We start from the raw sequence: 26,588 nt of genomic DNA, 5'->3' as shown, positions 1-26,588 counted from the left end.
CTGTACATGAAATGTGAAAATCTGTCGATGGAGTTGGTAGGACTTCAATAAAAGAAATAGGAAATAAAAGGAATGGTTATTTTAAGTAACTATTTTAAAATATAAGTTAAAATAGAGTAAGATTTTACATATAGAGTGAATATGATGTGTTTACTACCTGATTTGGCAATTGGAAATCTAGGTCTTTGTTGCTACTATAGTAAGACATTTTAAGGATGCTGGGAAATTGCCAATAAAATTATTATAAACCAAGAAAAATCCATACAAATGGAATGTATGTTTTTTTCTGACCCTAGGTTTATACAAATGGCGAAATATAAAAAAATTGACAACAAATCCATATATTGCTTTTGTTGAATTAAGCCTGTGTGCTTTTTTCCCTCTCCCTTGCTGCTGGGGCTTCCATAGATGAATTCCAGATGTGAGGGATCTTGTTCCTTGGGGAAATGAGCTGCCCCCAAAGAATTTACTATTTATTGAGACAAAATGTTACGAAGGAGGTAGCAGAATGGTTTTTCTTTTTCTTTTTCTTTTCTTTTCCTCTTTCCTTCTTTCTTTCTTTCTTCTTTCTTTCTTTCAAGATTTTATTTATCTATTTGAGAGAGAGAGGTTGAGCATGAGCAGGGGGGAGGGACAGAGGGAGAGGGAGAAGCAGGCTCCCAGCTGAGCAGGGAGCTCCATGTAGGGCTCAATCCCAGGACCCTGGGATCATGACCCAAGCTGGAGGAAGATCCCCCACTGACTGAGCCACCCAGGCACCCTGGTTTTTATTTTCTTTTTGCTTATATCTATCTATCTATCTATCTTTAAGATTTTACTTATTTATTTGACAGTGAGAGAGAGCGGAGGTGGGGGGTAGAGGGAAAAGCAGACTCCCTGCCAAGCAGGGAGCTGGATGCGGGGCTTGTTGCGGGGCTCAATTCCAGGACCCTGGGATCATGACTTGAGCCGAAGGCAGACACTTAACTGACTGAGCCACCCAGGTGTCCTTGCTTATCTCTATTTTAAAAAGAACATGGATTTCTTTTATAATTAGAGGGAAAATCAGTTATTTAAAAACATTTATTAAAATGATAAAGGTGCTGTAGGGGCACCTGGGTGGCTCAGATGGTTAAGCGTCTGCCTTCAGCTCAGGTCATGTACCCAGGGTGCTGGGATCGAGCCCCACATCGAACTTCCTGCTGAGCAGGGAGCCTGCTTCTCCCTCTCCCTCTGCCTGCTGCTTCCCCTGCTTGTACACACTCTCTCTCTGTCAAAAATAAATTAAATCTTTAAAAAACAAAAACGATAAAGGGGCTGTAAATCAACTCAAAACTTGTAAGTACTCCAATAGATTTATTTTCTAGCACTTGATTAGTCTCCAGTTAGGTAGTGAGTTGTTTCCTGGGCTTTGAGACTATTTTTGGGGGTAAGCTCTCTTTTTATATTGCAGCTGAAGTTTCACTAAATAACTTAAGCATATTTAACCAGTCACTTAACTAAGAAAATTTGTATTTAAACCTAGTAATATATAGCCACTGGGTGGCTCAGTTGGTTAAGTGTTTGCCTTCTGCTCAGCTCATGATTCCAGGGTCCTGGGATTGCCTTGAGTTGGGCTCCCCCTGGGGGGGGGGCGGAGTCTGCTTATCCCTCTTCCTCTGCCCCTCCTCCCCACTCGTGCTCTCTTTCTCTTGCTCGCCGCGCTCTCTTTCTCAAATAAATATATAAAATCTTTAAGAAAAAAAAAACCCTGGTAATATATAATTCTGTTTCTTTGAAAGAATGTAAATATATGCCCATTTGAATTCTGGGAGGAAAAGCTTGTGCTTATTAGCTTGCCTAAACTTGCTAGAAACAGCATTTTGATGTTACAAAAGGGATCCCTGTAAAATTTGAAGAAAGTATTATGTGCTTTTACTACAATAAAAACTTAATTTTACCACAAAGTGGCCCTTAGGTTGACAAAGAAGAATATTACATTTTTCCATAGGTCCTAGGGTTTTCCAGAGACAACTTGAGTGTCACATAAGGTACTTAGGAATATTAGAATGTTCAGCGTCATTCTAGGGCTGTGGAATCTAAAATTTTTGTGTGTGTTAAAGGACCTTACTGGCTGGCTGTGGAGATAAAACATGAACATTTGATGATCAAAACAACAGTAGATATCATGGATTAGATTCTGTAATATAAAACAGAATGCAGTATAATTTAGTTGAGTCTACTTGTTTAGTACAAAGAAACACAAAAGGGAAGAGAGAAACCAATATAGAAAGGTAGGGAAAGAGGTAGGTATTGAACTGGACTTTAGTAGAAGGTTACTCTCCAAATTTCATTTCACTGCTTGTAGTTCAAATATATATATATTTTGTTTTTGGGATTTGCCTTTTATTCTTTATTTAAAAAATTTTTTTAAAAAGATGATTTATTTGGGGGGTGCCTGGGTGGCTCAGTTGGTTAAGCATCAGCCTTCGGCTTAGGTCATGATCTCAAGGGCCTGGGATTGAGCCCTGCATCCAGCTCCATGCTCAGTGGGGAGCCTGCTTCTCCCTCTTCCTTTGCCTCTCCCCCTGCTTGTGCACACTCTCTTTCTCTCTCTCAAATAAATAAAATCTTTAAAAAGATTTATTTGAGAGAGAGTGGGAGGGAAGGGCAGAGGGAGAGAATCCTTAAGCAGACTCCCCACTAAGTGTAGAGCCCGATGATGGGCTCAATCCCACAACCCTTGACCTGAGCTGAAAGCAAGAGTTAGATGTTTAACTGACTGAGCCACCCAGGCGCCCTGAAATTTGCTTTCTAAAAAACTTTATTATGAAAAATTCCAAACATCCAAAAGCAGTGGGAATAGTAAAATGAACCCCCATATACAGTTATCAGCTTATTGCTAACATGGTTTCATCTATGCTCCTACCAGCCCCCCTTCCTGATTGTTTTGAATCAAATCTGTGACATTATTTCATCCATAAATATTTCAGTATATATTTCTAAAAAATAGGGACTTTTATTTTATTTTATTTATTTATTTTTTTAAAGAGTGAGAGCATGGGGGGAGGGGGAGCGGCGGGGAGGGAGAATCAGAGTCCCCGCTGAGCAGAGAGCCCAACGCGGGGCTTGATCCCAGGACGCCAGGACCATGACCTGAGCCGAAAGCAGTTGCCCAACCAACTGAGCCACCCAGGTGCCCCCCAAAATAGGGACTTTTTAAAAACATAATACCAATACTATTTGTACATCTACAATAACAGTAATTTCTTAATATATAAATATCTGGTGTTCATATTTCCTTGATCATATCATAAGTTTTTAAAACAGACGATACGTTTAAAACAGTATTCAAATTAAAAAAAATAGGATCCAAATAAAGTCTATACCTTGTAGTTGGTCAGTGTATTTTTAGAGTCTCTCTCTTTTTTTTTTAAGATTTTATTTACTTAATTTGACAGAGAGAGCGAGAGAGCACAAGCAGGGGGAGCAGCAGAGGGAGGAGAAGCAGGCTCTCTGCTGAGCAGGGAGCCTGATGCGGGACTCGATCCTAGGACCCTGGGATCATGACCTGAGTCGAAGCAGATGCTTGACCATCTGAGCCACCCAGGAGCCCGTATTTTTAGAGTCTCTTAATCTAAAAGACCCCCCCTTTTTTTTCTTTGCAGTTTATTTATTGAAGGACTGGGTCATCTGTGCGTTAGTTTCCCACAGATGGATTTGGTGATTAACATCATACTAGTGTCATTTAACATGTTTCTCTCTCCTCTGTATTTCCTTCAAATTGGCAGTTACATCTAGAGACTTGACCAGATTTAGATTCATTGTTTTGGCTAGAATACTTTATAGTGCGCTTCTATTAGGAGGAGGTGTGTGATGTCTGTTAGTCTTCATTTTTATGATGTCAGCAGCCATTGATGATCATTGTTTATATTCCCTTTACTTCATTGAACTTCATTAGGGGGTTTTAAATGGTGATACTCAAATTCTATCATTTCTTAATTTATTTTAGCTGGAATGTTTTTATAAAGTGATATCCTCTCCATCACCTGTTTGGTTACTGTGAGGTACATCTTGCACAGGAAAGGTGAGACAAATGCTTGAGTCTTTCTTTTTTTTTTTTTTAAGATTTTATTTATTTATTTGACAGAGAGAGAGACAGCGAGAGCAGGAACACAAGCAGGGGGAGTGGGAGAGGGAGAAGCAGGCTTCCCACTGAGCAGGGAGCCCGATGAGGAACTCGATCCCAGGACTCCGGGATCATGACCCTAGCCGAAGGCAGATGCTTAACGACTGAGCCACCCAGGCGCCCGAGTCTTTCTTTTAATTAACATTACTGTTTTCAAAATAATGACTTTGTTCACTAACATCCTGCAAAGGTGATTGATGAGTGTTTTTTTTAATTGTCATTATAAACTGCAATTTAAGCCTGTTTATGTGTTTCAGCAATTACAGTTTTATCTGTATTGATGTTTCATTGATTGCTTCGTCTTGGCAAATGGGAGCTTCTTCAGGTTGGCTCTAGCCTTTTTTTTTTTTTTTTGACTCTAGTGTCTTTTTGATGTGATCCCTTACCTATGATAGCTTCTTTGTTTTGTGGAAATGAAGTTTGGAGACTACTCTGTGTGTAAGAGGTACTAATTGCTTAGTGGGTTTGTCCTTGTTTTTTCTGTTTTCAGTGAACAAGGCTAGGAAATAAGGTGGCTTTTTTTTTTTAAGAAAGTGTATCACAAGTTCATATCAATATTTCCAATTCAAAGTCAGAACTATAGGTTGTTTTTTTTTAAGATTTTATTTATTTATTTGACAGAGAGAGACACAGCAAGAGAGGGAACACAAGCAGAGGGAGCAGGAGAGGGAGAAGCAGGCTTCCTGCAAAGCAGGGAGCCCGATGCGGGGCTCGATCCCAGGACCCTGGGATCATGACCTGAGCCGAAGGCAGACGCTTAACTGACTGAGCCACCCAGGTGCCCCAAAACGATAGGTTTTTTAATATAATGTCTTCACTCTTGACATTTTTCAAATTACAAAAGTAATACATACTCATTGTAAGAAATTTAAATAATTCAGAAGTATATGAGATAAAAGATGAAGATCCTTACCTTACCCCCAAATCACTAGTTAACCACTTAACACATTAATTCAAAGGCTTCATAGTGGGTATCTTTTATTTTTGTGTCAATTATAGTTACCTGGTTTAGGCAGCACTGAACATACAGTTAAAAATTAGGAGTCGATATTTTTTGAGGCTAGAGGAAAAAAAGATAAGTTATTCCTTCTGTGAAATGAAGATTTTTACATATTTTTAGATTTACTTTTTAAATTGGTATTACATTTACATGGCTCAAAATTCTAAGGATAGAAAAAAGCAGAATGAAGATTTCTTCTTGCTTCTATAACCCAAACTAGTCAGTTCCTCTTTTCAGAGGCAACTATTATTACCAGTTTATTACCAGTTTTTGTGCATTCTGCGTTCTTTTTTTTAAATTTAATTTTAAAAATTTTAAAAGATTTTATTTATTTATTTGAGAGAGCACAAGCCAGGGGAGGAGCAGAGGGAGAGAGAGAAGCAGATGCCCCACTGGGCAGGGAGCCCTATGCGGGGCTTGATCCCAGGACCCTGAGATCATGACCTGAGCCAAAGGCAGATGCTTAACCAACTGAGCCACCCAGGTGCCCCACATCCTATCTTCTTATAAGCATATATGTAAATACGTATATATATTCTGTTTCCCCCATTTTACTAAAATGGTTCTATGTCTTGCTTTTTTTACTTAGCAGTATAATCTATAAGTACAAGAATTTCCTTATTCTTGTGTATGTCTAAAGAGTATTACAGGATATGTTTGTACTGCTTATTTTATCATTCTCCTATTAAAGAGAATTTTGATTTTTTTCCCAGTCTTTTGCAGTTACAAAGAGTGCTTCATGAATAACCTTGTACATATGTCATTTTCCATATTTGGAATAATAAACTATTAAGGTAAATTGCTAAAAATGTATACTTTTGTAATTTTTAAACAGTGTAAAATTGCCTTCTAAAAATATAGGCATTAAAAAAGTAAGAATATAGGCAGTTTACTTTTTTTTTAAAAGATTTTATTTATTTACTTGACAGAGAGCAAGAACTTATAAGCAGGGGGAGTGGCAGGCAGAGGGAGAAGGAGAGGGAGTAGCAGGGAGCCCGATGCAGGGCGCTAGCCCAGGACCCTGAGGTCAGGACCCGAGCTGAAGGCAGCTGCTTAACCAACTGAGCCACCCAGGTGTCCCTGGCAGTTTACATTTCTACTAGCAATTGATTCCAGATTTGAGACAGAAGATTTGGTTATGGTGGCTATATACAAAATAACCAATTTGAAATTTTTTTATCCATGCATATTTATAGTGGAGCACTTGGCATAGGCATCAAATTACGTTTTAGCCTTCTTGTAACACACCACTAATTGAGTGCCAAAGAAAGAGTGTAGTCTTTGCTCTCCACTATATGCAAATATAGCAGGTTAACTTTACCTAAGTTCTAAGGGCCTTGAAGCACGAGAGGGCCAGGGGAAATTCTAAATTAGCAAACTTTTTGGTCTCTGACCTCTCAATTCTTTGAAAAATTATTATAGACGCCAAAGAACTTTTATTTATGTGGGTTATATCTGCCAGTATTTACTGTATTGGAAGTCAAAACTAGGAAAATATTTAAATATTTATTAATTCATTAAAATAATAGTAAGTTCCTTACATATTACTATATGTAACTATTTATTTATTTATTTATAAAAGATTTTATTTATTTATTTGACAGAGAGAGGGAACATAAGCAGGGGGAGTGGGAGAGGGAGAAGCAGGCTTCCCACTGAGCAGGGTGCCCCATGCATGGCTCAATCCCAGGACCCTGTGATCATGACCTGAGCCGAAGGCAGATGCCCAATGACTGAGCCACCCAGGCGCCCCTGTAACACATTTTTAAAAATTTTTTTATTGTTATGTTAATCACCATATATTACATCATTAGTTTTTGATGTAGTGTTCCATGATTCATTGTGCATAACACCCAGTGCTCCATGCAGAATGTGCCCTCTTTAATACCCATCACCAGGCTAACCCATCCCCCTACCCTCCTCCCCTCTAGAACCCTCAGTTTGTTTTTCAGAGTCCATCGTCTCTCATGGTTCATCTCTCCCTCTGACTTACTCCCCTTCATTCTTCCCCTCCTGCTATCTTCTTCTTTTTCTTTTTCTTAACATATGTTGCATTATTTGTTTCAGAAGTACAGATCTGTGATTCAACAGTCTTGCACAATTCACAGCGCTCACCATAGCACATACCCTACCCAATGTCTATCACCCAGTCACCCCACCCTGTAACACATTTTTTAAATGAAAAAACTTTTTTTTTTTAAGATTTTACCTATTTATTTGACAGAGAGAGTACAAGTAGGCAGAACAGTAGGCAGAGGGAGAGAGAGAAGCAGGTTCCCTGCTGAGCAGAGAGCCTGATGTGGGATTTGATCCCAGGACCCTGGGATCATGACTGGAGCCGAAGGCAGACGCTTAAGCAACTGAGCCACCTAGGTGCCCTGGAAAATGTTTTTAAAACAAAAGATTTAGTGAGAAGGATGGACATGGTTTTACATTTTTGCAAATCTCTTTAATGTCTGGCTTAACAGAAAATAGCTGCGTTCTCATCTGCATCAGCATTCAGTCTGTTGCAATGTGTCATTTTCGTTCAAGTATTTTTTTTAAAAGATTTATTTATTTATTTTGAGAGACTGAGAGAGAGAGAGAGAGCACATGAGAGGGGAGGGTCAGAGGGAGAAGCAGACTCCCCGCCAAGCAGGGAGCCCGATGCAGGACTCGATCCTGGGACTCCAGGATCATGACCTGAGCCGAAGGCAGTCGCTTAACCAACTGAGCCATCCAGGCGCCCTTCATTCAAGTATTTGAAAAAAAAATCCAGCCTCAGAGATATGTAGTTGGAAAATAGAGAAGTATTTTAATAACTTTGGGTAATTGGATATTCTTTGATACTATACCCGAACTCAACATGTGGTAGTTCCTTAAAGATTAGTTGCAGTGTAGAATCTGAAACCATATAAATGAACTTTTGCACTTAGTGACATTAAAATTCATTTATTTTGTACATTGAATGGATCTTTTATCCATGTGTGATTTTTGAATTATCATGAATTGGTCAGTTGGAAAATATTGGTCACCAAGTAATGCAGATCTTCCAGATGTTTGACACAGTTCATTATACAAGTAAAAAAACAACACTCATGAATATCACTCATTTCATCAGAAAAGCTTTAAGTATTAAGAAGTTTTCAAGCTCAGAGAAGATACACTTTTTCAAAATTTTGCTTTTAGCTGAAAAGCTTGAATTTTATCACTGACAACAAATACTATCACTTATTTTCTTTGAAGGAACAGGCTCACTTTGTTCATTTTTGTGCAGAACATTGCCACATAACCATAATTTGCCTGTTATTTGCTTACTCAGGAAGTAGTAGTATCCCATGAAAAAAGTAGCTAGTTTAGCTTGCAGCTCAGTTGCTTTTCCTTGAGACAATTATTGTACTTTGATATGCTGCAGAACTGGTTTATACTTCCCATTTTGCCATTCCTATTATTAAAAAGACATGTACTCAAGAGTGGAATTTAATAAAATTATTAATTTTTACTGCTTTATCAAGGATATTTACAAGTAAAATTTTTCTTTTTTAAGCTACAGGTGTGGGGTGGTGAAGAATATGATAGTACTAGTACTAGTACAGTTTGATACCCCTGCCTTGATTTATGCTAAGAGTGGCAATTATACCTACCATTTCACCATGGTGAAAAAGGCAGATAACATCTTAGTGTTATCATAATAAATAAGATCTTGTTGTGAAAATAGTGGACCTCTTAGACCTCTTGGGACCATACTTCGAGAACTGCTGTTCTAGGTAGAACATGCATTACTTAGCCAGAGATACTGAGGTGAGAAAAAAGCATGGCTTTCTAGGTCAACTACAGATACTTTGTTATGGAACTCGGGATATATGGAGAGAAAGAAAAAAGGTAGTCAGGGGCCAGATCATAAAGGAACATAAGTATCCTGCTAAAGAGTGCTGAATTTATCCTATAAGAAATGGAGAGTCTTTGAAGGATTTTAAGAAGGGGAGTGTGTGTATGGTAGGGGTGTGGGTGGATTATGCCATCATATTTGTATTTTTTAAAGATTACCCTTATCATAGTGTGTTTTGCCTAAGGAGGCCAGTGGAAAATGATGATGTTTTAAACTAAGGCACTGACTTGGTCATGGAGCCACAGAAGGCCAGGCTGTCCAAACCAGTGCAGGGGTTAGAATGTGCCCTTCCTAAAGCAGAACTAAGCCTAGCAGCATCTGTTGGTTGGCTGGATGATCAGGTGCACAACCAGCTGCATCCATCATCATGTCAGTTATAAGCTATCACTTCAAATACGCTTATATCCGCAGAATCACTAATCTGATTTCTATTACCATAGATTAGTTTTCATCTGTTTTTGAATTTCATGTTAATAGAGTCATACAGTATATACTATTGTGTCTTTTTTGCTCAACATTGTCTTTGAGATTCATGAATGTAGTTGCATATAGCAGTGGTTTGTTCTTTATTATTGGTAGGTAATATTCATTTTCTGATTGTACCATACGTTTTCCATTGAGTTGTTTATAGTTTGGGACTGTTAGGAATAATACTGTTGTGAACACTTTATACATGTCTTTTCATAGATGTAAGCACTCTGGTTATATGTCCAGGAATGGAATTGCTAGTTCATGGGATAGAAGTATAAGTACTACCAGTTTTCCAAAGTGGTTATATTAATTTATTCTCTTGCCAGCAGTGTATGAGAGTTCTGGTTGTGCTGTGTCTTTGACCATACTTAGTACTGTCAGTCCTTTTAATTGTAGCTGTTGGGGATGTAGTGATGTCTTTTTGTGGTTTTAATTTGCATTTCCCTGATGACCACTGATGTGGAGTGTCTTTATGTGCATATTGGTCTTTCAAGGATGTTCTTTTGGGAAGTGCTTTCAACTTTTTTTTTAAGATTTTGTTTATTTATTTTTTTAAGATTTTATTTGTTTTTTTGACAGAGACACAGCGAGAGAGAGAACACAAACGGGGAGTGGGAGAGGGAGAAGCAGACCTCCCGCCGAGCAGGGAGCCCGATGCGGGGCTCGATCCCGGGAGCCTGGGATCGACCTGAGCCGAAGGCAGACGCTTAACGACTGAGCCACCCAGGCGCCCCATGATTTTGTTTATTTTTATTTAAGAGAGTGAGGGGGGGTAGAGAGAACAAGTGGGGTGGGGGGAGGAGCAGAGAGAGAGGGAGAAGCAGGCTCCCCGCTGAGCAGGGAGCCCAGTGCGAGACTTCATCCCCAGATTCCAGGATCACGACCTAAGCAGAAGGCAGACACTCAACCGGCTGAGCCACCCAGGCACCCCAGTGCTTTCAGTTCTTGTCCATTTAAAAAATTGTGCTGTTTGTCTTTTTCTTACTGATTTGTAGAATTTTTTTTGTATATCTTGTATATGAGTTCTTTGTGGGATACATATATTTGCACATATCTTCTGCAGCTGTTTACATGTGGGATACATGCTGGAACAAATTTATTAATGAGTGTTTTGCTGGGATTCTGGGATATATGTCTGATCTATGAAGAGTGGTTATATGTATTATTTAGAGATTCTAGTTTCCTTACATGATGGGAATGCACATGCTCCTTTTGAGTGTGTCAGTATTGATGTTTTGAATTAGTCTCAGCTGATTGCGGGTATTTCTGTTACCTATTGTTGTCAACCAAACTACTCTAAGTCTTAGTGGCTTAAAACAACTGTTTATTAGGGTGCCTGGGTGGCTCTGTCAGTTAAGCGTCTGCCTTTGGCTCAGGTCGTGATCCCAGGGTCCCGGGATCGAGCCCCGCATAGGGATCCCTGCTCAGCAGGGAGTGTCTGCTTCTCCCTCTCCCTCTGCCTGCCTCTCCCCCTGCTTGTGCTCTCTCTCTCTCTCAAATAAATAAATAAAATCTTAAAACAAAAACAAAAACAAAAAACCTCAAGTGTTTATTTGCTTATGATTAAGTGGGCTGGCAATTTGGGCAGGGCCCATCTGCCTTGCCTCTATTGCACATGGAATTTGCTGGGCTTACTCATGTGTTTGTGGTCAGTTGGCAGGTTAGCCAGGGGCTGGTTGTACCTGGGTAGCCTCACTCCAGTGTTGTCTATCATTAGGCTGGAGCTGTCATCCAGGGTACGGTGGCCTCTCCTGCAGTCTTTCTTGGCTACCTTGCATGGTGACTAGGTCCCAAGAGAGTGAGAGTGAAAGGTACAAGGTTTCTTAAGGCCTGGGCTCAGAAATTGCACAGTGTCATTCTTGCCACATTCTGTCGGACAAAACAAGTCACAAGGCCAGCTCAGATTCAAAGGGTAAGGAGGAAATGAACTCCACTTTTTGATGGGAATTGCTGCAAATAATCTGTGGCCATGTTTGATCTACAACATTGGGCATTCATTGTTCCTCCTTGTTCCTTTCTTTCTTTCTCCTTTTCTCTCTCTTCCTCCTTTCCTTCCATTGCTCCTTTTAAATGAATTGGATAGTTTGTGGTTTTTTTTTTAAATTATTATTGCCCTTTCTTCTTGAAGTTTATGTCAAAACAAAGCTTACTTAAAGGATGTCGTCTGTGATTACTTGGTGTGGCCAAGGACCAGACATTTTCAGGTCCTGACTTTGTGACTGTTTTCCAAATCACCATAATAATACCAAACATCTCTTAATGATGAAAAGATTAGTTTCTTCCCCAGGTGATTTTGATCTTTTTTCTTTTTATCCTTTTTTTAAAAATTGGTAAGACCTGAATGTTAACACTGGTCCTTTTATGAGCTTTATTCCCATCTCTTCCATGCCTTGTTAGCCATCTAGAGTCACTTATATGAGCCTGAAATGACAACTTTTTTTCCGAGGTCTCAGTGAAGTCAGGAAAGGAAAGGCTGTACAGCAAGAGAACAGGTCTGGACTGCAGTTGTCTTGAGGAGACAGTGTTTTTATATGTGAAATAAACAAGAATCTTGGGCAAGGTGCAGATGTCAGTGACCTGTCAGCCCATCAGGATGAATCAGCTGAAGTCCTAGATGAGGTGACAATGTCAGCACAATGAGCCCCTTACCCTAAATTTATTGGGCCTCTCATTAAGGTAGCTGTCATAGCCCTTATTTTAGAGAAAAGTCAGAGTCATTGTTCAAGATTCACCTGACTTTAAACATTATTAATTTTGAGGGGGAAGGTCACTTTCAGTGTAAGAGTACTATTGGAAGTGACATGTGGCTGGTTTGCAGATTACAGCCATTTTGGTGTGTCCAAGTGTTACAGTTGTTGGGATCTTTAAAACTTGCCTCCAGGTAACTGGAAGCTATTTATTCTGCTTTTCCAAGTAAGTTTAATTAATTGTCTTGGGTCCCAGACAAGTAGATTTGTTAACTGTAGTTTCTGATTTATCTGTTGCCCAAACCTGTGATAATTTGATGGGAATAGGAACTCTCGAGGTGGCATTTTATTGCAAAAGATGGATGTTGGCTGCTAAATGCAGCTGATTAGAAGGCTGGGGCACAGTATCTGTTTTCCTGGTGACAGGATCATTATTAAGGCTTTATAGAACACACCACCAGTCAGATGGCTGAACTGAATCTTCCTACTCTTGTGAGGTTATCTTCAAGGCGTTTGGAGTACTTCACAGAACTCTTTATCAACTGTGTTCTCTTGAAGGCGTTTGCACCTTGTATCAGTTTAACCTGGTTGTTCTGGGTTGCGAGGCACTCCTTAGTACAGTGCTGGTAACCAGATCTTTGTCAATTGCTGCTGCCTGAGAACCTTGGGTTTGGGTCTCACAGACCGCAGAGAACAGTGTTGCCAGATAAGATTGCCATCTTATTTTCTGAGTGCAGATTTTGTCTTCAGAGAAAGCACGGGAGCTGAGAATACAAGGCAGTTTGTTAGAATGAAGACAAGAACACAGGGTTTTGATGGCTTGGCCATCCTATTGACTGTACAAATAAGTTTATTTTTAAAAAAATTTATTTGAGTGAGAGAGAGATCATGAGCAGGGGGGAAGGTCAGAGGGAGAAGCGGACTCCCCCCTGCTGAGCCGGGAGCCCGATGTGGGACTCGATCCCAGAACCCCAGGATCATGACCTGCGCCGAAGGCAGACCCTTAAATGACTGAGCCACCCAGGCACCCTGGCTGTACAAATAAGTTTAAAAAAATTTTTTAAAAAACCAAAGTTTACCTCAGAGGTATTATTTAGCTTTGTAAATTAATCAGACAGTTAGAAAACTGTTACACTGCTTATGTGTCAGGCACTATTTCACATTGGAGGTACAGATAAGAACAAGACATACGAGATTTCATTTGAAAAGATAGACAATTTGCAAATAAATAATTACAGATTATGGTGAGTAGTATGAAGAAAATAGATGTGGTGATGTGACAGAGTAAGGGAGAGGGGGATAGTCAGATGGGATGGTTAGGAAGACCTTTTTATAGTGGTGTGTGAACTGTTACTTAAAGGGAGGCAGAACCAGCATTTCCTGATGGGAGAAGAGTGTTCTGGCAGGAAGAACAACAAAACAAAGGCCTCATGGGGAGTATGTGGTTTGGTATGTTCAAGAATAGGCAGGGGCCAGGGCGCCTGGGTGGCTCAGTTGGTTAAGTGACTGCCTTTGGCTCAGGTCATGATCCTGGAGTCCCGGGATCGAGTCCCACATCAGGCTTCCTGCTCAGCAGGGAGTCTCCTTCTCCCTCTCACCCTCTTCCCTCTCGTGCTTTCTATCTCTCATTCTCTCTCTCTCAAATAAATAAATAAAATCTTAAAAAAAAAAAAAAAAAAGAATAGGCAGGGGCCAGATTTTGTAGGGCTCCGTAGACCTCACTTAGGATGTTGGAAAACCATTGGTAGAAAGAAGCTGGTTGATCAAGAAAGCTAAATGATCTGATTTACAGTTTTAAAAGATCACTCATGCTTCTTTGGGGAGAACGGATAGCAGAGTGCCCAGAGAGGAAGTAGAGAAATTAGTTATGAGGCTATAGCATTTTATTAGCAAACTACATGGGGGTTATGGAGGTTGGACGGCAGAAAGGAATTGAACTTCTTTCCGAAAGTATTCCACTTTTAATTTTGATAAAATTACAAATAGGGCCAGAAAACCATAACATCAGTAAGTCCTGGTGTGTGTTTTGAATTATGTTGCTCTTGATTCTCTAAGTCAGTGTTGGATAGAGAACTAACTCTTGGTATGGCAAGGCTCTCAGCATGAACTCACTATGCCCACTTAAAAATCAGGCACATCTGGGCACGGCTTGAGGGCCTGTGGGGAAAGGCAACTAGTAATTTCTTTGCATAGGGGAGAATAAGGCATTTCCTGGGGGGACAAAATCACCAGGCTGACAGTGTTTCAGGACCAAGGTTGGTGGTGAAAAGGGGAAGGGCGATATCCTGGCCATGCCTCCCAACCCTTACCAAACTCCCACACATCTCTAATGCCAAAACCCGAAGGTACAGGGGCTATAAAGAAACCAGAAGAGCTTTTTCATAGAAATCTTAGAATGATATCGGAAAGGCAGACTTTAGCAATGTGATAACTCATGGGATAGAGTTGTAAAACAAACTGAAGAGTTAGGGATACTCTTCACTTCAGCATAGGACACAGTGGGGCTTATTTTGGTATTTTGAGGGTTCCAAGAACACAGACTGGCTTGGCATATTAAGGGTTCTAGTGGTGGCATTCAGCCTGCAGAGTTCCTACTGTGGATTAAGCAGCAGCCACCTCTCAGAGTCCTGTAATAGCAATGGCAATAATAATAATAATAACAAATATTGTAGTCAGAGAGGAGAGATACTAAATTATGTGCTTATAGTATTTATTTCTACTCACAGAAGAAAATTCTGTCTCTGGCTTCTTTATATTCTTCTCATCTACTGAGAGAGATTCCCTATCTGCTAGCTCAGTTTCTAGAATTGGCTTGTATAAAAGGATAATGGGTAGAAAACAGCTGAAGAATTTCAAGCAGTAAGACTGGATGATTAACTTATATTAGAAAGTGGACCAAGAACTGCTTATAAGAAGAGTGGATCATTAGAGGAGAAAGAGCCAAGTGAGCAGAGTGTTGTACTGTGAATTGAAAATAGGAATAGGTAGGGGCCCTTGGGTGGCTCAGTTGGTAGAGCATGCGACTTTTTTTTTTTTTTTAAAGATTTGATTTATTTATTAGAGAGAGAGAGTGAGTGCTAGCTGGGGGAGGGACAGAGGGACAGGGGGAGGCAGAGAATCTCAAGCTGACTCCTCACCCAGCCTGGAGCCTGGTGGCAGGACTTGATCCCAGGACCCCGAAACCATGACCTGAGTGGAAACCAAGAGTCGGTTGCTCAAACCAAGAGTCTGGTCAAACCACCCAGGCACCCCACAGCATGCAACTCTTGATCTTGTGGTCGTGAGTTCAAGGCCCCATGTTGGGCGTACAGTTTACTTAAAAAAATAATACAAATAAAAAAATAAAACTGTGCATTTAAGCAATGGATTTAAAAAAAAAGTAGGAATGGATATAGAGGGTTCAGGGCAGGTGTAGGGTTATGAGAAACATTGTGAGCAAAAGGAATTGGGAAAGAAGATATTAAGAAGCTGCTGTGGAGGGGCACCTGGGTGGCTCAGTAGGTTAAGTGTCTGTCTTCGGCTCAGGTCATGATCTCTGGGTCCTGGGACTGAGCCCCAAGTTGGGCTCCCTGCTCAGTATGGAGTCTACTTCTCCCACTCCCCTGCTCATGTGTGCACTCTCTCTGTCTCTCAAATAAATAAATAAAATCTTAAAAAACAAAAAAAGCTGCTATGGATTTTGAAATGGATATTTTAATTTTCTTTGGGAGTCTCAATATATTAAGATTTAAATTGCTTTTAACTTTTTTTTTTTTTTTTTTTGAGGTTAGACTTGTTTCTTATATGTGATGCCATTCCAGCACTGGACTCATGGAGGCTGAACATTTATTCAGGTAATTATAGGTAACATTTATGGAGCACTTTCCGTGTGCTAGGCAACAAACTAAGTGCTATACCTGTATTCTCATTTAATTGTCACACAAACTTGTGAGGTTGGAAGTGTTATTGTACCCATTTAATAGATGAAGAAACTGAGACTAAAGTATATTAAGACTGAGTTCACCTGAATTAAGAAATAAAAAAGACTACTGCTATAGTCGAAGTGAGAGATGATGGTAGCTGATGTCATTAGATAATGTCATTCCTCACCTGTCATAAATACATGAATGTAAAGTGGTTTTGACTGAACTTCACCCTCATTTCCATAACTTTTCCCACTAGTGAATACATCATACTTTTTGTTTGTCTTTGAAACAATGGACATACTTTTTGGTAAAGAAAAATCTAATTTAGAGTTTTAACTTTAAAGCTTTTCTAAGTTTGAAGCAGTTTAAATTTATTTGAGTGAATATCTACAAAAGGTAAATAGATATTTACCTTACAAAATAGGTGTTTACTTTATCTTACAAAAGGTTAATAAATATTAACAGGGAAATTCTTAAAAGATTATTAGTATGGATGATAGGACTCTTTTGTGTTGTTTTCATCACACTTGAAATACTGTTCACAGATGTTTTAGCTTTAAGGAACCTTACTAGGGCTTCTTGTAGGAGCTTTCTTGGTATGTCTGAATCTTTTTTTACAGATCATACTAATGGTAGTACTTGCTAGAACTGAGAGGGTTTTTAGCACTACCCGAAAATCAGTCAAAAATGAAGATTCAGGATCTCTGAAATTATAATGTTGGTTAATAGAAGTATTTGTAAATTTACAGAAATTCAAATTTATATGCTACTGTGAGTGGTTCTCCATGTACAGTTTTGCCAGGTGTTGTTTGTATACTCATCAAGGTAAAATAAAACTGTTTTTATCACTCCCTTATCAGTTATTGAGTTGCCAGCATGAATACATTGCCCTATTTCCCCTTTCCCCATCTTTTTCAAAATAGATCTTGAGCTATAATTAACATACAGTAAACTGTACGTATTAAAAGTGTACAATTTGTTAAGTTTTGACGTATGTGTTATTCACTCATGAAACTATTACCACAGTCAAGATAATAAAAATATCACCTCCACAAGTTTCCTTATCCCCATTTTTAATACTTCCCTCAACTTGTGATCCTAGGCAACCACTGATCAACTTTTGTCACTATAGAATGGTTTGCATTGTCTAGATTTTTATATAAATGGAATTGTAAAGTATATACTCTCACATTATTTTTTGTTTGTATGGGTATATACTTTTTTCCCCAAGTTAATGTCTTTTTTAAAAAATTGCGGTGAAATTCACATAACTTATAATTAACAGTTTTAGTGTATAGATCAGTGGTATTTAGTGTATTTATGATGTTGTGCAACCACTAGTTCTCTCTAGTTTCAAAATTTTTTCGTCATTTTGTAAACCATACCATACTCATTAAATAATCACTCCCCATTCCCTAATTTGCTTTCTGTCTCTGTGGATTTGCCTCTTCTGGATATATCTTACAAAAAGAATTAGACAATATATGAACCTTTTGTGTCTGGCTTCTTTCATTTAGCGTAATATTTCAAGATTCATCCAAGTTGTAGCATGTATCAGTACTTTTATTCCTTTTTATGGCTGAATAATATTCCATTGTGTAGATCTATCACATTTAGCTTATCCATTCCTCAGTTGGTAGACATTTGGGTTGTTTCCACTTTTTGGGTACTATGAATAATGCTGCTGTGAACATTTTTTTATAAGTTTTTGTGTGGGTATATGTTTTCATTTCTTTGGAGTATATATCTAGGAGTGTAATTGCTGGATCATATGATAACTCTGTTGAACTTTTTGAAGAACTGTCAAACTGCTTCCATAGTGGCTGCATAATTTTACATTCCCACTAGCAATGTATGAAGGCCCCAATTTATCTATCCTTAACTAAACTTGTCTGTCTTTTGATTCTAGCCATCCTAGTAGGTGTCAAGTAATATCATTATGATTTTGATTTGCACTTCCCTGATGACTAACGATGTTGAATTGAGCTTCTTTTCGTATACTTATTGGCCATTTGTATATTTTTTTAAAGAAATGTATATTTAAATCCTTTTCTTTTTTAGATAACTTGTCTTTTTATTGAGTTGTAAGAATTCTTTATTATGGATACAAGTTCCTTATTTGATACACGATTTGCAGATATTTTTTCCTATTCTGTGAGTTGTCTTTTTATTTTCTTGATGGTATTGTTTACAGACAAAAGTTTTATTTATTTTATTTTATTTTTTAAGATTTTATTTATTTATTTGACAGAGAGAGACACAGCAAGCGAGGGACCACAAGCAGGGGGAGTGGGAGAGGGAGAAGCAGGCTCCCCGCTGAGCAGGGAGCCCGATATGGGGCTCCATCCCAGGACCCTGGGATCATGACCAGAGCCAAAGGCAGACGCTTAACGACTGAGCCACCCAGGCGCCCCCAGACAAAAGTTTTGAATTTGATGAAGTCTGCTGATCTATTTTTTCTTTTGTTGCTTATGCTTTTAGTGTTATATCTAAGAAAGTTTTGCCTAACCCAAGGTCATGAAGATTTATTCTAGTGTTTCATGTTGAATTTTATAGTTTTAGCTTTTACATTTAGGTCTGTGATCTGTTTTGAGTTAATTTTTGTGTATAATATGAGGTATAGTTCCAACTTTATTCTTTTATATTTAGCTATTCACTTGTCCCAGGACCTTTTGTTGAAAAGACTGTCCATGGCCTATTTGATTGTCTTGGCCTCCTTGTTTGAAAATTGGTTGACCACAAATATAAAGATTTATTTCTGGGCTTTCAGTTCTATTCCACTATAGCACTGTTCTGATTACTGTTACTTTGTGTGGTAAATTGAAATTAGGAAATGTGAGTCCTCCAATTTTGTTTTTCTTTTTTCAAGATTGTGTTGTTTGGTGTGCCTGGGTAGCTCATTTGGTAGAGCATGTGACTCTTGATCTTAAGAGTTGTGAGTTTGAGCCCCATGTTGCGTGTAGAGATTACTTAAAAAAGAAAAGATTATCTTGTTTATTTTAGGTCCCTTGCATTTCCATATGAATTTTAGGATCAGATTGTCGATGTCTTCAAAAAAAAAAAAAAAAAGCCAGCTAGGATTTTGATAGGGATTGCACTGAATCTGTAGATCAGTTTTGAGAGTGTTACCACCTTAGCAATATTAAATCTTTCAGTGCATGAACGTGGGACATCTTCCCCCTTATTTAATAATAAGTTCTTTAATTTCTATCAGTGATTGTTTATAATTTTTTTAAAGATTTTATTTATTTGAGAGAGTGAGAATGAGAGAGAGAGAGAGCGAGCACATGAGGGGGGGAGGGTCAGAGGGAGAAGCAGACTCCCTGCTGAGCAGGGAGCCCGATGCGGGACTCGATCCTGGGACTCCAGGATCATGACCTGAGCCGAAGGCAGTTGCTTAACCAACTGAGCCACCCAGGCGCCCTATAATTTTTAATATATAAGCCTTACACTTTTTTAATCCTATTCTTTTATACTTCCTTGTTAAAATTATACCTAAATATTTTATTATTTTTGTTACTACTGTAAATGGACTTCTCCCCTTGATTTCATATTTGGAATATTCGTTACTTGTGTATAGAAATACAATAAATTTTTGTATGTTGACCTTGTATTTTGCAACCTTTCTGAACTTTTATTAGTTTTTAGTGGATTCCTTAGGATTTTCTGTATATAAGATCATGTCATCTGCAAATAGAAAAATTTTTTTGTTTTGAAGACTTATTTATTTTAGAGAGAGAGAGAGTGCACTAGTGGGGGGAGGGGCAGAGGAAGCAGAAGAGAGAATCCTCAAGCAGATTCCCGGCTGAACAAGGGGCCCAACTTGGGGCTGGATCCCAGGACCCCGAGATCATGACCTGAGCTGAAATCAAGGGTTGGCACCCAAGTGACTGAGCCACCCAGCTGCCTCTGCAAATAGAAAAAGTTTTACTTTTCCAGACTGGATGCCTTTTCTTTCTTTTTATTCCCTCACTACCCTAGCTATGTTTTTTCCTTATGTTCCTCAGACTGGATATTCTTTTTGTTTGTTGTTTTTAAAGTTTTTGTTTATTTATTTAAGTAATCTGTACACCCAACGTGAGGCTGGAACTCACCCCAAGATCAAGAGTTGCATGCTCTTCTGACTGAGCCAGCCAGGTGCCCGAAGACTAGATATTGTTTTGTTTTGTTTTTTTAGGTTTATTTATTTTGGGGCACCTGGGTAGCACAGTCGGTTGTGTCTGCCTTCTGCTCAGGTGTGATCCCAGTGTCCTGGGATTAAATCCCACAATGGGCACCTTGCTCTGTGGGGAGCCTGCTTCTCCCTCTGCCTCTGTCTGTCTCTCTCTCACTCTGTATCTCATGAATAAATGAATAAAACCTTTAGGAAAAAAAGATTTATTTATTTTGGAGGGGGGCAGGGACAAAGGGAGAGAGAATCCCAAGCAATTCCATGCAGATGCCGGAGCCCCATGTGGGGGTTAGTCTCATGACCCTGAGACCACGATCTGAGCTGAAACCAAGAGCCATGCTCAACAGAATGCACCACCCAGGTGCCCCCAGACTGGATATTCTTAATTGATCTAGCTTCAAGTTTGTTGATTCTTTCTTCTGCCTGTTCAGATCTTGTATCAAACCTCTCTGTTTATGTTTTTCATTTTTGTTATTGTACTTTCCACCTCCAAAATTTTTATTTGGTTCCCCCCCCTTTTTAAAAAATTTTATTTATTTATTTGACAGAGAGAGACACGGCAGAGAGGGAACACAAGCAGGGGGAGTGGGAGAGGGAGAAGCAGGCTTCCTGTGGAGCAGGGAGCCAGGTGCGGGGCTTGATCCCAGGACCCTGGGATCATGACTTGAGCCGAAGACAGACACTTAACGACTGAGCCATGCAGGCTCCTCTGTTTGGTTCCTTGTTATAATGTCTATCTTTCTATTAATACTCTGTTTCTGAAACATTGTTACACTTTTCCTTTAATTCTTTAGTCATCGTTTCCTTTTTTGGTCTTATTTAAATTGGCTGATTTAAAGCCCAGTGTCTGGGATTCCTAAGTGAGTTTCTCTTGATTGCCATTTTTCCAATTATGGGCCATACAGTCCATTTCATGGTAATGTTATACTGCTTCATGTATAGTATAAGCACTTTACAATAGTATACTGCTTTTTCTTCCCTCCTGACCATTGCCCTATTCCAAGTATACACTTTACTTGTGTGTGTGTGTGTGTTTTGAAGATATATATATATATATATATATATATATATAAGATTTTATTTATTTGACAGATTTATTTTATACACACATATACATATATATACACACATATATACACATGCATATATATACTTGTATATATATAAATTACAGTGTATCTTAAATTATTGCTTTGAATAGTTTATAACTTTAAAAATATTTGAATAGGGGCGCCTGGGTGGCTCAGTTGGTTAAGCGACTGCCTTCGGCTCAGGTCATGATCCTGGAGTCCCGGGATCGAGTCCCACATCGGGCTCCCTGCTCAGCGGGGAGTCTGCTTCTCCCTCTGACCCTCTTCCCTCTTGTGCTCTCTGTCTCTCATTCTCTCTCTCTCAAATAAATAAATAAAATCTTTATAAAAAAAAAAATAAAAATATTTGAATAATGAGTAAAAAAAGATTTTTATATTTATCCACATTGTAACCATTTCTGATGCTCTTTATTCCTTTGTGTAAATCCAGACAATATTTATTGAGCCTGAAGGACCTGCACAGGTCTACTGGTGATGATGTTTAGCTTTTGTACAGAAAAAGTCTATTTTGCCTTCATTTTTGAAAGATATTTTCTGTGTGTATAGAATTTGTGGTTGACAGTTTTTTTCTTTCAGTCTTTTAAGATATGAATCCATTGTCTTCTGACTTGAATAGTTTCCAGTGAGAATTCTGTTATCGTCTTCATCTTTGTCCTCTATATGTAATATATCCTTCCTCCTGGCTGCTTTTAAATTTACTCTGTATTACTGTAATATTAGTGTTAGGTAATTTGGTAATGATGTGTCTTGGTTTGGTTTTTTTCAGCTTCTTGGATCTGTGTATTTATAGTTTTATTATAATTTGGAAACTTGGAAGCTATTATTTCATTAAATATTTTTTTCCCCTGACTCTTCTTTGGAAATTCCACTGACACATATATTAGGCAATTAGAATTTGTCCCACACAGTTCATGGATGCTTTGTTCATTTTATTTTAATGTTTTTTTTCTTTCTGTTTTATTTTGGTTGACTTCTATTGCTGTTTACTTATTTTCTCACCCTGATTTGTTCTCTTGCAATTTTTAATCTGCTATCAGTCGTCATAGTGTGTTTTTATCTCTACCATTTCAGAGATTTTTTTTTTTTACTTCTTCTACCTAACATGCTCCTTTTTCCTTTAGATTTTTACACATATGAAATCTACCTAACATGCTCCTTTTTCCTTTAGATTTTTACACATATGAAATATAGATTTTTACACATATGAAATATAGTTTCCTTTAGATTTTTACACATATGAAATATATGTTTCCTTTAGATTTTTACACATATGAAATATAGCCCCTGAACTTTTTAAATGTTGCTCTTTGCTCATTTTTTTTTAAGATTTTATTTATTTATTTGAGAGAGAGAGTGAGAGAGAGAGAGCCCAAGAGGGGGTAGGGTCAGAGGGAGAAGCAGACTCCCCGCCGAGCAGGGAGCCCGATGCGGGACTCGATCCCGGCACTCCGGGATCATGACCTGAGCCGAAGGCAGTTGCTTAACCAACTGAGCCACCCAGGCGCCCGCTCTTTACTCATTTTATAATCTATCATTTCTCAGTCATTTATTTTAACTTTTCATTGTGAAATAAGTATAATTTATGGGAAATTGCAAAAAAAAAAATGTACAGCAGTATTCCATTCCATGTGCCTTTCACCCACTTTCTCCCAGTTGTGACAGCTTGTATAACTATAGTTCCATGTAAAAACCAGGAAATTTATATTGATACAATCTATAGAGTCTATTCAGATTTGACAGTTGTACATGCACTGCTCTCAGTGCATGGGTATGTGTGTTAAGGGGAGTTCTGTGGAATTTCACTGTGTGAATTTATATATATCCACAGCCCCCGTCAAGATAACAGAACAGTTCCGTTCCCATAAGAATTCTTCCTGTTACCCTTTTATAACCACATCCACCTACCTCCACCCCATTCATGAACCTATAACACTGGCTTTACTAGTCAATTCTTCAGCTCTTTAATATTGTCACGTCAAGATGTTAATTAAATGGAATCATACCATATATAACCTATTGAGATTGACTTTTTCTCCCACTCTGCATAATTCCCTTGAGATCCATCCAAATTATTGCATGTGTCAATAGTTTGTATCCTTTTGTTGCCGAGTAGTAGTCTGTGGTATGGTTGTCCCAAGTTTGTTTAAGCATTCACCTGTTGAGGGACTTCTATGTTGGTTCCAATTTTTGGCCATTGTGAATAAAGCTGCTATGAACATTCATATTCAGGTTTTTCTGTAAACAAGTTTTTCTTTGTGTGGGATAAATGCCCAAGAGTAATTACATATTTCATTTTTATTTATTTATTTATTTTTAAAGATTTTCTTTCTTTATTATGGAATTCCCATGAGCAGGGGGAGTGGGAGAGGGAAAAGCAGGCTTCCCGCTGAGCAGGGAGCCCGATGTGGGGCTCGATCCCAGGACCCTGGGATCACGACCTGAGCTGAAGGCAGATGCTTAATGACTGAGCTACCTAGGCGCCCTAGTATTTTTTTATTTGGCCATTATGATAGGTATGTAGAGATATCTCATCTGTTTTTAATTTGCATTTCCATAATGGCTAATGATTTTGAACATGTATGCTTATGTCTTTTGCCCATTTCCTAATTGTTTCTTTGAGTTTTGAGAGTTGCTTATATATTCTAGATACAATTCCTTTGTTAGATACATGGTTTACAAATATTTTCCCCAAAAGAGTGGCATACTCTCCTTTGTGAACTCTAGACTCCTTTGCTTTCTCAGACTTTCACTCCTGTGTTCTCCAGTCAGGGAGCATGTTGGACTCTGCCCAGGTTTCTCCTGGGCTCCCCTCCACCTTTTTTTTTTTTTTTTTGACATTACTTGGAAGCAGTCTCTAGGCATTGAGCTTGGGTAATCATAAGGCTTACCTTATTTGTTTCCCATCTCTCGGGAATCACTGTTGTTTATTTCCTGATGTCCAGTGTCTTAAAAATCATGGTTTTACCCATTTTTTCGTTTTTTGTTTTTGTTTTTTTTAGTTGTTTCTGCCAGGAAGGTAAATATGATCTCTGTTACTCCATGGTAGTCAAAAATGAAATCTCGGGCACCTGGGTGGCTCAGTTGGTTAGACGACTGCCTTCAGCTCAGGTCATGATCCTGGAGTTCCGGGATCGAGTCCCGCATCAGGCTCCCTGCTCAGCGGGGAGTCTGCTTCTCCCTCTGACCCTCCCCCCTCTCATGCTCTCTCTCTCTAGCTCATTCTCTCTCTCAAATAAATAAAATATCTTTAAAAAAAAAGTGAAATCTCCCCCACTCCCCACAGCTGAAGTTTTATAACATTAGGAACACCCATTGTTGGTAACTACTATCCAATAATTCCTTCCTTTCTCAAGTTCTTAAACAGAAAAGGAGGGGGGAATATAGGCTAAATATAACTCAGACAAAAAAATACTTCTTACGTTGTTCAGTGTCTGTTGAAGCCCAGCTACTTCCAAAAGTTTGCAAATCAATCAGATACAGCCTTAGAGCTAGAAATAGGTTAGCTACCATAGCACAAGATGATGGTGTGAAAAGATTTTAGTGACAGCTTGTGTGTGATAATATATCCTTTCTTGTTCAGGGTTCTCTGGATGTAATGCTAGATTCTGGCTTTCATATGCCTTTTCTCTATTCTTATCCATATAGTCCTTTTCTCAAAAGAATGGCTATATTTATAAAGTCACATTTTTCTATATTTAAAGGGTAGAGTTGACCAGTTAAAGCAGCCTTTCCAGCCGAAGTGCATCTCGCTAGGTAATTCTTCTTTAACTTTTGTTAATTAGTTTTGGAGCTTACATCAGCATTTATGATGATTTGATAAATATATGCTAGGATTTCTTAAAAGATTTATCTCTGTATTTCAAAACTGTAGTTATCTATGTAAAAAATCAGAGAGATGGAGTATTGTACAGGACCACATAGTTATCAAACACTTGAAGAAAATATTTCTTTGGAGTTATTTTGTGGAATTAGGACACATATTAGTAATTGGGTGACTTCAAGCTCTGGAAATCTGCTAGAGCCACCTTTGGGATAGAGTGGCTCCTGCTTGTGCCAGTCTTATCAGGAAAGATTTACTTCTGTTTCCAGTCTTATCACTTCTGCTGGTGAACTAAGGGCATAGTTTGTTATATTAGACAGTTATTTTTTTTTTTAAAGATTTTTAAAATTCATTTGTCAGAGAGTGAGCACAAGCAGGGGGAGCGGTAGGCGGAGCAGGCGGAATAAGCAGAGAGAGAAGCAGGCTCCCTGCTGAGGAAGGAGCCCGATGCGGGATATGATCCCAGGACTGCAGGATCATGACCTGAGCCAAAGGCAGACGCTTGACTGACTGAGCCACCTAGGCGTTCCTAGTCAGATATTTTAACAGTTCCTGTCCTGATGCCTTGCACAGAGTGGTTACTCAGCAAGTATTTGTTCATTGAGTCACTACTTCAGTCAACCCCCTTTATATATTTCATCCAGGATCTTTTGATTTCCATCCCTTTGGCCATTTTCTTATGTGCTTGCATTTCCTCTGGAGGGGTGAACAAAAAAAGTAAAGAAGAATCTGAAATCTTTCTATCGCTTATAAGTAACTCTGATAAGAAAAAAGTATTAGTAGAGATTGAAACACTTGACTAAGTTGAGATTTTGGAATTAATGCTGGATTTCATTATTTATTCTATTTTCCCCTGCCATTACTAACAGTGGATGGTTTTTTGCTTTCCTTCAAAGCCCTAAACAGCTTTTTCTCTTTTTAACTTATAGGTGGTGATATGCTCTTTTACTTTTCAATTTTATTTCTAATTTTTATAACTTTCCTTTTCCTTTCTATATAGGGATTCCTCTTCCTCTTCTTTATTCTTTAAATACTGGTGTGTCCTGAGGTCTCTCTGCTCACCTCTCTAGCCTTCTCTGCTGCTAATCTGCCACTGTTCTCACTATGCACTCTCCCTTCAAAATCCAAGGTTTCAATTTACATCACAGTTTGGCTGTATAGATATCTAGTCTGAACAGTGTAACTGCATATTGGGCACTTTGATTAGTCTATCCACAGGCACATCACATTTACCATGTTTTATTTTATTTTATTACTTTATCATTTTATTATTATTATTTTTAAGGATTTTATTTTTGAGTAATCTCTACACCCAACATGGGGCTCCAAACTCACAACCCCAAGATCAAGAGTTGCACGCTCTACCGAATGAGCCAGTCAGGTGCCCCAAATGCTGTTGGTATTTTGAAAGGAATTGGATTAAATGTG

The 26,588-nt window shown here is 38.6% G+C and overlaps 1 protein-coding gene across 4 annotated transcripts in view; it reads left to right on the top strand.

Moving 5' to 3' along the window:
- Positions 1-26,588, top strand: part of R3HDM2 (R3H domain containing 2) — a 157,539-nt gene that overhangs the window by 24,746 nt on the left and 106,205 nt on the right. The window contains exons 2-3 of one of the 4 annotated variants that reach the window (XM_088025250.1): positions 3,971-4,045; positions 15,944-16,006. The exons of 1 other annotated variant lie outside the window; for it this stretch is intronic. The gene's annotated coding sequence lies outside the window, so the exon portion shown is untranslated. Of the gene's footprint in view, positions 1-3,970; positions 4,046-15,938; positions 16,007-26,588 lie in introns of all 4 variants that reach the window. 2 more of the 4 variants (XM_028110767.2, XM_028110776.2) reach the window with 2 other exon arrangements.

This window comes from Eumetopias jubatus, unplaced genomic scaffold (genome assembly GCF_037043125.1).
Source record: "Eumetopias jubatus isolate StellerSeaLion01/CBP00866 unplaced genomic scaffold, mEumJub1_p1.0 scaffold_8, whole genome shotgun sequence".
In the NCBI taxonomy this organism is placed as follows: Eukaryota; Metazoa; Chordata; class Mammalia; order Carnivora; family Otariidae; genus Eumetopias; species Eumetopias jubatus.
The sequence above is the reverse complement of the archived record's forward strand: the minus strand, read 5'-3'. Positions and strand labels throughout refer to the sequence as shown.